The sequence below is a fragment of the Frieseomelitta varia genome, unplaced genomic scaffold (assembly GCF_011392965.1).
Source record: "Frieseomelitta varia isolate USP_RPSP 00005682 unplaced genomic scaffold, Fvar_1.2 scaffold_247, whole genome shotgun sequence".
Taxonomy (NCBI): domain Eukaryota; kingdom Metazoa; phylum Arthropoda; class Insecta; order Hymenoptera; family Apidae; genus Frieseomelitta; species Frieseomelitta varia.
The window spans coordinates 1,814,737-1,827,860 of record NW_025109976.1 but is presented as its reverse complement, the minus strand read 5'-3'; positions in this window follow the sequence as shown (position 1 = coordinate 1,827,860).

The window sequence follows — 13,124 nt, the reverse complement described above, 5'->3', positions numbered from 1 at the left end:
TGATTGAAAGTGGGTTGGAGTCGGTGGGCGGAAGCTCAAGCAGGACAGAGGGAAAGGAAGCAGAGATGGTGGTTAGACGAACGGACGAGATGAGATGAGAAGGTAGATGGAAAGGGAAGATCGTCTATTATATATGATGGGCGCGGCTCGTCTCTATGGATTTTTTTCTCCCATTATAAATGCGGACCATTTCGCAGATAAATTTTTAATTATCGGCTGGTTTAAATGTTTGGTATAGGGCCATCCCTTATCCGTCCCAATATCGCGGTATTGAAAATTTTTTTCGTGTCCCTCGTTGAATTTTTTTGCGATGAATTAGGGGGTCAGTTCGATCCAACCTTTGAATTCTTATTTCACGCACGTTGGATGGAAAGAAACGTTTAAAGAATCGCATCGTTGATTTCTACATCAATCATCATGGAATATTTATCGCGTATTCCTTGGACAGTATATAAATTCAAACTAAGGAGAAAATATTATCATACTAAGCGACCGTATTACAAATTCGTTCGTATATGTACGTTCGCGATCGAAATTTTTTGCCTTAACTATATATTTTCAAACTGAATTTTAATAGTTGAGATATATAGTTTTAATAATTCGATATTTTAGAAATATCTTTCGGATACTTCTCGTTTCTTATATGAATAGATAATACGAATGCGATTGAAAATATTACTTGACTCTCCAATATTATTAAACGTTATTATCTACTGTATATTATTTTAATTAATACAAGTCAATATCAGTTAATTTCTACAAATTATTTTAATTGAATGATAGTCTCAGTTCTTCAATAAAAAATATGTCAAATCGTAAAATTTAATTGTTTGACAATTTAACAAAATGTAACGTTTCTTTTCCTCCTTCATTAAATGCATCGTATTTGTGCTTGAGACGGTTCCGGCAAGGGTTTTCTAGTCCCTACCAAGAGCGGCCATGTTTTCGAAGGCATCCAAGAATGTCGCTTGCTTGTTGTTTTGCCTTTAGCGCGACCACCACCGCCATCAGTACCACCCTTACAGAATTTTCTTTCCCCGTCGAGCTGTAAACCCCTCCACCCTTCAACTTTCACACTACCCGCACCGACCAGTTTCTCCTTTTCTCTCTCTCTCTCTCTCTCTCTTCTTTTCCTAGCTCGAAAGTCGAAAGCACGAGAGAGAGAGAGAGAGAGAAAGAGAGAGAGAAAAGAGGCAGGAACCCCTATGGATTTTTTTTCTGTACCGCGAGTTCACCCCCTGTCGGTCCCCGCCACCCCTTGTCAGGATCGGTCCACGATGTTTTAAGGGTTCGAGCAACCCCTGGCGAAGGTTCTAAAAAAAATTCAACCCCCAATTTGTAGGGTTAGCGGCCTGTTTAATTGCGATATCCAGTACCTTTTCGCGATTCATCTTATTTTTTCTCTTTTGCCAGTGGTTTCACTTTTTGTCAGCTCTGTCCCTGTCTATCGTATCGTGGCTTTTCGCTTCTGTCTCTCAGTGATTTTCAAGGCGTCGAGCTGGCTCATAAGGGCTCGTTGCTCGTTAATCTTCCGACGGTTCCTCTTCTTTCTTTCTCTTTTTTCTTTTCTTTTTTTTCCTCGCCGCGACACCGTGGCCGTTCGGGAATAATAATGAGACTAATCCGTCCGACACACCCTATACATTAATTCCTCGCACGGTCCACTCCTCGAGCCGACCACTCGAAAGTTTTACCGATACGAATTGCGTTTCCTCGAGAGTAATCGCGCGACAAGGGCCACGCATTAATGGACCAACAAAAATACACTGTTCTAATGTGTTTATAATTCCGCGAAGCTCGACTTGACGAAATTATAAATGAATCACTGGTGATGATTTAAAAATAGCTGGCTTTCAGTTTGTACGGATTTATTTTTAAGTTTTTAAATAATTTAAATCTGTGGATTAAATTAAAATTTAAAAAAAAAGGATTGAGAGGCTGACAGTAATAGTGAGGCAAATAAATTTATCTTTGGAATCTCAGTGTGAGAATATCATTAACAATAGGAGGCTTTGCTCAGCGATAATTTTCATTTTTTACCAGTTTTCTCTTGAAAAAAAAAATATCGCATATCTTTCGTGCTGTGTATTATAAAATGAATTATTATATTTTGAAACGAGTGAAATTTTATGTTAAAATTACTATCACAATCAATTCATTAATTCTGTAGCCTCTGTAATTTTGTAAAAGAATCTTAGAATTAAAATGGAAAGTTTAATGATAATTATAACAATGGAAATTCAACAAATATTAAACATATTAATTAATGCAATGTCCAATACAGTTATATCCCTTCTAGGAGAACTCGATGACCTAATATTTAATGAAAAGTTGGTTACGTTTCTCCAAGAAAAAAAAAAAAAAAAAATGAAATAAAGAAAGAAACTAGCGCATCGAGTATCTATTTATTAACCTTCGGGAACGTAGTGACGCACGAGCATAATGCAAAGTTTACAGTGGCGGCGCACCACCCCTTTCGCCACGCTGTGGGATACTAGGCACCCCCTGTAACCAGTCTAATTGCGATATCGCCTTTTTTTCGCTCGTTGTGTTTTTTTTTTCTTATCCGGGCACGTACCTCGCCCGGTTGCCTCTCGTCTATCGTTTTTTGTCCGGTATTTTCCTGCCACCCGGTAATTATGTGGGCGCGGTGGACCAAACAAGGGAAGGAGCCGCGGTGGCGAAGAAAAAAGTCGTTTTGCATATTTAAATCCGACAGGAGAGCGCGAGCAGGATCGGGGGAGCTGGAAAACGGTGGCTCGAGGGGTGGTTCGAGAGAGAGAGAGAGAAGGAGAAAGGGGTTGCTGGAGTTATCCGAGAGGTGAGAGAGAAAGAAAGAAAGAGAGATCGAGGTAAGGGCGCGTGCGCCACGACAATGGACCGTGTTTGCACACCCGAAAATTGGCCGGCGCAGAAAAACAGGCGGCTGTCTCTCGGCATGAGATGATAAAAAAAAAGTAAAGAAAAAAAGAGAAAGAAAGAAAAAAACGTTGCTAGATGTTAAAAGAAAGGGAGAGCGGCTAATCGAAGGACACGCGTTGAATGTCTTCAACCTCGTCACGCTGGTACGCGATTCGAAAGGGTTTCTGAAATTTGAACGAGACAATTAGGCCATGAATTATGATATTTAGCCGAACTGGTAGTTTCGAACGCATTAGTTGTAATTTATTAGCTTTAGACGACGACGTTCACTGATTTCAGATTATGTGTCTCAACGGTTGTAAACTGAGAAAAAATTAATGAACCGACGCAACTTTATGCGTCTCGATATCGTTCGTATTCGTCGTTGATGTTGCAGGGGAAATAATTGAATGAGAGAATTGAGAGATATTTGGTGGAAATTGAAGAAAATGTAGTATGTTGAAATTGTCTTCGATATCTACATATTACAGTGGAATGATTCTACCATTCTAAAATATTTGCTCCAATACTCATGTCATATTTTTAATTTGTTTTAATTAACAAATTTTCGTGATCTTTGAAAATTAAAACCCTTTATCTCCGACATATTTCAACGTCAAATACTTGAACTTGAAAATTAAAAAATATATTCATATATCCACATTTTGAAAATTTCATTCCATCTGCTTATTCTTTCACTCAATATAACAATGTTCCATCAACGTGATATTATAAAAATATCAAATATAAATGATTTATTTATAATAATTATTAATTTCCAGATTTTTAATTGAAGTAAATAACTACAATCACCTATAAATTCCGGTTATAGAGGATTAATTCACACGTGACATCATGTCTATACATGCATAAATAAGAATATACATGTAATAAAAGTAGATCTATATAGGATAACTGTATGCTATATAATTTACACACAATTCTCACATGCTTTTAAAAGAGATTACGAAACAGTCGATTCATCACTTCTCGAATTTTCCTTACCCTCGCGACTCAGGAAATCCTTTCTAATTCTATTCGAAATTAATCGTGACAGGAAACAATCGAGCGTCTCCTCTCGTTCAGGTGGTTCGATACAGTCGTGCATCATTCTCATCGACGTGGTTCGTTCTGGATACGTGGACGTAGCCGAGCATCGATCGTCCGGATTAGTCGGATCCAATTTTCTGCGGACGATAAATTAGAATTTATGAAATGAGCGTGGAAGGCAACGCGAGGTTTTTCCGAGGGTGAAAGCCTTGCGAGGGAGGTCCACTCTCTCCTTCTCTCCTTCTCTCCTTCGAGACTCTTCACCCCCTGTGTATAAAAAAGTATCTTCCCTCCACCAATGCACACCCCCTCGCACACCGGAACTAATAGTTTTTTTCTCCATTTTTTTCACACGCTGCCCCACCGTGTGTCGGACTGCGTCTCGTTTCGATCATGAAAATTGTTCATTTCCACCAGATAGCATCGTTCCCGATATACGATACGAATGTTATCATTTCTGCTGTGATAGTCATTTATGGCGATGCTTTATTGTATGCGTGAATAATATCTCGAGCACGTACACAGTGGCTACAGGAAGCATTATTTGCCAAATGATATGAAATTTATGCTATATATTATATTTGGATCTTTAATTGAACAATACCATGATAAATACAGCGGCGTGCATGCAACGTACTTTTCGTAATATTTATGTGCGAATATTAGTTTTTCTCAGTCGTAAGTTTCATGATGTTGTACGAATAGATTGCAGACTTTTATGCGAATTTATATTTATCTGATATCACAGCTTACAAAAATTGGATTTATACAGAGATTCATTTCAGCTACTAAATATTCTAACGAGTATTATTCCTTTGATACTTTTGTGTATTACCTGAATTCTATGTACATGTTTTCGAAATTTTTAATCTTTTTAAATGCACGAAAAAGTCTATATATGTACGTATGATGATTGATAAAGATACATGCACATCTTTTATTAATAATATGAGTGGCAAATAATTTCTAAAAATGGAAACGAATCGTGCTAATCCTGATACAAAATATACATTATAAATTATATATTATTTTATATCGAAGTGGTTTATAAATTACTTCGAAATTATACTACATATATCGTTTACTTTAAAAACTAAATGTCAGCTATGCATTATTGAACAAATATATTTCATGGAATATTACAAAATATAATTACAAATATTTCTTGACTGTAGATTTATTTGTTATTGTGTTTACTATTTTAATGCATCGAAATGCCACTATAAATATAAATAATGTGATTAATTTGACAACTCAAATTATATTTTAAAGACTAATACGGCTCTATCTAACTGTTCTTCTATTTCTCCATAAGCAAGAATATTGGTATTCAACGAAATGGGACGAATCGTTCGATAGACATCGAGGGCCGACAGATGTTTCCTATTTTTTTCACACTCTTTTCTCTGTCGATGGAACACCGTTATTTTCGCAAAAAAAATTTCCCGAAACCGATCGGGTGCGCGCACACGAGCGTACACTGTACCACGTACGAACAGCTCATCGAAGCGGTTGTTTTCTTTCAAAGGGACTCCTCTTTTACAAAACGATGGAAATGTGACTCCTTTTTTCGCTTTTTACTTTTTCTCTTGCAACATAAATGAAAGGAACAAAAATTTCTACCATGAAATTAATTAGTCTAATGACAGTCATCTCAATACCATAAATTCACTTCCCATTTATTTCTAAATATTTTTTGCTCGTAATTAAAATTAAAAAAATAATTCAGATAACCTTTCTATAAATGTTATATCAATCTAACGACATAGATTCACTTTTTGTCTATAATATTCTTGCGTATCTCTTGTTCCTACATCATTAAAATCAAGAACTAATTTCGCATTCAATATATGAAGACAGATTTTACACAAAAGTTGAGATCACAGAACAGAAGACAAATTGGAAAAACCAAAGAACTGTTCGCAGTGTCCCGGGGGATAAAAATGGCTGATAGGTAGATGGCCGATCTCGAGTGCGATTGTAGCGGTCACTAATTTTTTCTGTCGAAGATTATACGAGTGCTGGTCATTTTCGGTCGAGCCGCTCGTGTAATCCTATCGTGATACACTCGGATGTAGAACTTTTTCCTGGTGAAAAAAATCCTGAAAATCCGGTAATCCCGGATGGACAGGAATAACGAGTGTTTGATGACGGACAGCGTGGGGCTCCGTGAAACCACCCAGCAGCGGCTCATAAATTCTGTGGGGTAGCGACGTGAGAATGAAAAAAAACCTAGGGCACGCGTTTTTCTGGCTATCCCCACGATCGTAGAATGGGACAGGAAGTAGGCCTCACGGTTGAAAAAACTCTTTATCGCGTTCATTGCGTTCAGAGACAAAGCGCTTCCGAGTTAATGTCGCGTAAATATCATTTATTAACGCTAAAATTGGTGATTTTCTATTTCGAGAAGTTAGTAGTTTTATGCTCGTTTCGTGTCTTTTTCAAATCTTAGATAATTCTGTGAGTTGTTTAATAAATATAGAACAGACCGAGAAAGAAAATCTAAATTTGAACTGTTTCCCGTTGTTGCACGTGTACAAACTAACAATAAGTTTTTGGTAAATTATTATTTCCTTATTGAATGACTTCTACGGTTCTTAAATTAGTTTAGGAAATTAGCCTATAATAGTAAAACACATTGACAATGATTCTAGAAAAGGAATATTATCAATTTATTATAAAATCCTAAAAAATTCTTTTCTTAAAAAGAAATATGAAACAAATTATTTATCTCCTTTCATGCAGGAACAAAGTCTTCAGGGCTAATTTTATATCTTTCTCAATTAATTTCTGTTATTATAATATTTCCTGATTATAATATCAGTTTCTTTAAACCAGTGATGATAATCTATATTATAAACAAGCTCTTGCAGGTTACTTTTTCGACGTGGAAGATTTACAGAAACGATGTTATTAAATTATTTTATTAGACGCTAGGACGGTGCATGGAACACGAAAAATTTCGTGAACATGTCGATCCCCTCGCTACCCAGGTTGGGTAGGTGAGTGACCCCCTTCGGTTTTTATACAAGGGTTTTCCTGAGGGGGGAACGTTTTTTTTTTTTTTACTCCGAGGGTACTCGGGCCTGGGGTGGAGATCTTTTTTTATAGACCAGCATCTGTACCCCCGTGGCTAGGAAAGCGAAATTTTTCAGTCAGCCAGTCACTCACCTGGCTTACTTCGGTATGGTAAGTCTTTGGAAAACTTCTCCTCAGTTTTGCCCGTATTAAACTGTACATTTCTTGCATTAATCAAGTGAAAGATTCTGTCAATTCGTAATGTAAATGCTAATAGTGTAGTAAGTGTGAACAGTGTGTGGTCTCCATCGTTGCTCAATAAATGAGTGTAATACGATGATTGCTATGTTTAATATTTGATTAGTTTACATAGAAAGTTTATTTGAAGAATGAAATACCGCTGTGAAGGTAAAATTTCAAAAACAATTGTTTTATACGGATGTAAGTACTTAATATACATACGTAACTGTATAGAATAATGAAAATTAACTATCTTGTTTTGATAGAAATTTTTTTTTTGATATTCTTCTGGGTGTTAGAACGTTGCTTGAAAAGGATCATAATTTTATGACAATTCTTATAGTCACGATTAGGATTCTATCTATTTAATTACACTATTGAAAATAGTGAGTTGAATCTGGACAAAAATCTACAATTTACTCGTAATATTTTTTAAATTGATCCAAAATTTCTTAAATTCATCTTTCTATAAAATCTACCTACTTCTTTGATACCTGCTTCAAGCCAATCAATATATCAATAAATTCCTCGAAACACGTCAGAAATTCAATCACTCTTTAGTAACAATAATTGCAACACAAACACAGGCCAAGGATGTGTTTGTCTAATTTCCATGCACGTCAGAAAGGCGGGAACGGAGCGAAGAATTCGGCTTCTCCGCTATTGCCTTGCTCCCTGCTTTCCCGGTCTTCTCCATTAAAAAGAAAATGCTTTTTTCCTCGGCCCGGATTCCCCCGAGATTAAAACATTCGCGAACGACTCGTGAACTCGTTTGTCGTTTATACTCTCACCCCACGTCTATCTTCCTTTGCTGCCGTCTCTGTTTCCCGTTCGCGACAAGATGAGTCGGATAACGAAGCGACCTCGTCATGGAACTAATTTTCCGTAATTTCTCAAAAAGAGGAGGTCGAAGAAAGTCGAAGACAGAGGAGGGGCGGAGAAAAGAGATAGAGGAACGGACAGATAGAAAGAGGGAGAAGAAGAAGTAGAAGGTGAAGAAGCGTACAGTCAGCCGAAGCTTTTCTGGACGTTACCCCCTGCAACACTCATCTCCCTCCCCCGGATACGCTCTCAGAGACTTGCTGGCACGTCGACGTGGCCTCCAGAAGAAAAAGATGGGGAGGAGAAAGAAAGGAAGAAAGGTAAACACGAGGAAGAGGAGAGTGGCGGGGGGAGGGGAGGAGGGGGTGTTGGTGGGTAACGTGAGGCGAGAGAAAAGAAAAATAATCTCTTATATACGACGCCCACGGTGTAATGGAGGGTATTTCGCGCTGCAAAACACCCGAGCCACCCCCTTGGCAACCCTCTCCTTCTTGCTGCTCATCTCTGGCCGTGCTGCCACCGACGTTGGAAATAATATCTATCTCTCCGCGCGAGCGACGAGTGGCAACTCGAAGAAGATCTAGCTGAAAAATAGAAAGAGAGGACAAAGGAATGGAACGAGGGGAAACAAGGGAGAGAGAGAGAGAGAGAGAGAGAGAGAGAGAGAGAGTATAAGTACATTCTTGATGGTAGTCGTGTTATATTATCCGAGAGAAAACGCAATTTCCACGGGATCTCCCCGTGCTGTAAGGAATCAAGACAATTTCATTGGGTTAATGGCAATTAGGGGAGGTGTTTATGGCTGGTTTGCCGTGGACAGGTACGGCGAATCGGAAGGTTTTTTCCTCGTGGATAATGTAGTTAATAACGCCGAGGTTCTTGCTGGGGCTGATGGTTTTGTTCGAACGAAACGCACGAAGTTGTAAGGAGTTTTGCTTATGCGAATGGCCATTACCGGCGACACGGGATGCGAGGTGAAGCCATTGATAGAAATGATGGTTCCAGAGAAAGAGAGAAGAGTCTCGCGTTCGCATGAGTAAACGCGTGACTGGGCAAGAAAGACTCTCGATCGTGGAGGAAAGAACGTAAAATGAATCGAAAGAGAAGAGAAGAACCGAAAGTCATTGGGAATGGAAAAGGAAGTTGAAGTTCCGTGGAGAAAGAGAGTAGAGATCCTGGATGAAACGTGCTCGAGTAATTCCTTGTCAATTGACGAGAAAAAGAGAGAAACTTGTCGATATTCGTGAATTATTTGACAAATCAGAAGGTGGATACGTTGACCAAGCATTGAAAATGTGGAAAATGAATGTTTATTAATTTTTAATTCTTGAAGAATATATGATTGTCGAATGACATTAATTGGAGATAAAAGAAGAAGAGGATTTATCTGAAGTCAGCGATTAACAATGACGCATTCATGAAAAATCTGAAGATGTAAAAATATGTAGAATATATATAATACATAGAAATATATAAAATATATAATATAATACTCGTTAGAATATTTAACAAGTAAAACGATTGTCTACCTATAATTTGAAGAATTATATTTAATGTAAAAGGATGAATTCGCAGTCTATCGATAACTATCAAACTACGGTATGATACTTGTTTGTCGTTCGCACTAGGATGGCAGAATATATTAAATTAATGGATTTTCTAGAATATATTTCGAGTTCTTTAAAAATTATCTGTCGTGGATTCGCGCACGAGTAAAATTTATTTGCAACTCGCGTCCATAATTCGATGAATCCATGAATGCGGCGTAGTCGCAGTTACGCGAATATTTATGGCCTATTGATTTTGAAGAAGGACTGGTGAATTATTTCGCTGAAAGTCCTAAGCACATACATCTCGCGGACGGAAAAAGTCCGGAACGTTTGAAAAAAGGAGAAAGAGAAAGCAGATTGCCACGAGGAAATAATAGATCTGAAGCGGAGCACAAAAACTGGAATAATAGACGCAACTTTCGAACAGATAAATCAATGGGAATCGTATCACGATAAATAAAAGTAAATAACGCCAGTGATTCATAATTAAGGAGTCGAACAGCCTATCCAGACTCGAATGAATAAAACGAGGTAATCGTAATGGAAGAAGGATAAAAAATCATACGCTTCAAATAATTTTTTCCACGTCGAATAAAGAATTCTCTAATGAAAATTCTTTCTCTCAAACATTCACGTAAGTCTCTCGAATGCTTAATAAATAGATCGCGGATCCTTATGCTATTTTAGCATATTTTTATGACAATAAACGACAATCTTGATGTGATAAAAATTTTAGAAAATCTTTACATATTAATTTGAATATGCAAGGAATTTCATACGCCAAATGCAGAATTAAGCACTTTTTTCAAGTATTCCTCGAATATTTGAACTTCCTTACTACATTCGTGAACGGTAACGAACAAGATCCACCCTAAGGATTCAAAAGAAAAGATTACTATGTGCAGCCACTTGGCCAGGAGAAAAACCTTTCTTCGAGTGCTCGAAATATATATTCATGTTTGGCATCGAGTCCCGTAGCACTAACAATTATCCTGGAAAGCTTCACCGACTTTGCATTCACATGAGGGAATGTCTGACTGAGCACCAAAGAATAAATGGAAGGAACGTCGCAAAAAGAAAGACGAGAGGGAAATTATAATTTAAATTCACAGTGAAATTCAGGTCCAAGTATGAAAAAAATAAAAAATCCAAGGCAAATTTTCGAAAATCGCGACGATTGCTAAAATTAGCTAATTTTCGGGAAATTCTGTTTCATCTGGGAGACAGTTTGAGTACAACAATCGTAGTATCCGTCGTAGCAATTATCCCCGTTGATTTTGCATCCGCACGAGGGAATAGCTGACCCTTGGAGACGAATTTCAAAGAAGAAACAGACAGTAGAAATGACGAAGGAACAAGAGGAGGAGGACGAAGAGGACGCGAGAGAAAGAAAAGAAATGGCGGAGAGAGGGAGGGGGGGCGGGAAGATGGGGAAGAGGGAAGAGGGTGGGGAGAAAGAAAGGGAATTCTGGAAAAGGATGCACTTTGCAGCAACGGAGTATAAGCGGGTTCCATTTTGTCCTGGGGGTCCTTAGGCGCCTCCGCGCTACACGACTAACACATCGACGTGCTCACGACGTGCACACATTCATTAGGAACGGTCACGCATGCACGCTGCCGTGGCACACACCATCGTACACTTTTCCTCTCCCTTTTTCCTCTACCCTTCACCCTCGTCTCTCTCCGTTCCTCTGGGCGGCCGCTCTATGGCTTTCTCCGTTTCTCCAGCCTGTTCTACGTGTGGACCTCGAGGGTTCGTCGGAAGGGATGCTGCGACGGTGCGCAGGCGCAACTCGCGAGATATTGATAAAAATACGCGAAGGTTCGTCCCCACCCTCACACACCCTCGTGAAGCCAGCCCCATCGGAGGGAACTAAGGAGATATTCTGACGTCGAGGGCCACCCCTTCTCTGCGACGTCTTTTCCTCGAGCCCTGCATCCACCACATTAACATAATTATTAATATTTTTCCTATTCACGTATTCCCTTTTTTCCCCACGTCCCTTGCGCGTCCTTTTTTTTAACGCGTTGTTGTCGTCCGTTTTGAAGTTTTTTTTAGGACGATCGTGTTTTATTCGACGATCGAGGGAATATTAATCTTCTTCCTTTTTGCACTTTTAATAAGGTTGCAGTCTTCGTGTAGAATACGGAGTCTTCTGCTTTGATTGTGTAATTTGAGGTTCTGTTGTAATCTTAATAGTATACAATTAAAATTGTAATACTCAAATTTTACTGGAATATTTAATTTTCTTAACATTATGTAGTAAAAATAATAGCTCTTCAACGATAGTACTTCGCCCCTCCTTACGATATTATCCATATTGCGTAGCTTGCCCACTAACCACCCTTATTTCCAAATTTACGGTTTCTTGATTTACATATTTATGAGGAGAATTTCCATTGACCGAAAATGTCAAGCGACCTACATTAAATTTATCGATTAAGAATGAACCTCGCGATAGGAAGGGAACCGAATCTATCCAACGAGAGAAAGTTAAACGATTAAAAAATGCAGATAAAGGGAGAAATATATTTGTGCATCCCCGTTTAGAAGTTCTAGGACAAGTATACTATATTTTTGTTCAGAATTAAAAAAGTTAGGTTCAATAAAGAGTTTGTAAAATGTTAACGATGACATTGTAAAACACACGCAGTTGGGAAATGTTATTATCTACAGTAAATATTAAATGTTAAAAATAAAAATTCTTAGAATTAATATAACATCTGTTTCATAATTAGAAAAGTTAAACAATGCTTTATACGACAAAGAATCTGTAAAGATCTTTTAATTATTATAGTAAAATTTTACAGTACTCCAAAGAATTTGTGAACAATATATCAATAATTAATAAATATTGAAAAATTAATAAAATATTGAAAAATTCGCAATTTAAAGATTAAAGAAAAAAATTGTGATTTTCTAAAATTTTTTTATGTACAATAAGTACTGAATATTAAAGGTAAAAAGTGTTTTAAAACTTTTGAGAGGGAATGTATACATGTGCACGCCTTTCCACCCCCGTGCAATCAAAGGAGCTATCACCCCTCCTTGATTTTTCACTAAGATTTTAAGAAGTATTTTCCTTGTATTTCCCTAGCTCTATCGCGGCGGAACACTCACAGGCCAAGCGGAAACAATGAGATCGCTGCGGGCCTCGCAATTAAAACGTTCTGGTTCAAGTGTTTCCCTTTGAGGATGCCAGGGCATCCCGAAGGAGGGCCAAAGGGGGTGGGAAGGTCAGAGAAGAAGGTCGATCAAAGGGGATTATTTCATTAAATCGACTAATCATTCGCATGGCCTACCGGAACAGAGGATTCTCGATGAACAGGCGATAAACGAACGTTTAAAAGCCGAAGATCGATCCTAAATACACCACCATCCAATTTAAAATAATTCATTATACGAGAAAGTGATATAAACTCTAGGACAGTTTTCTAATTACATCGGCGTTTTGGTTTTAATTTTTCGTTAGGTTAGGAAGAAATCCTTGTACAGCTAAATATTCTCTTTCAAAATTTCGGGATAATTATTTTTTTCTAAGA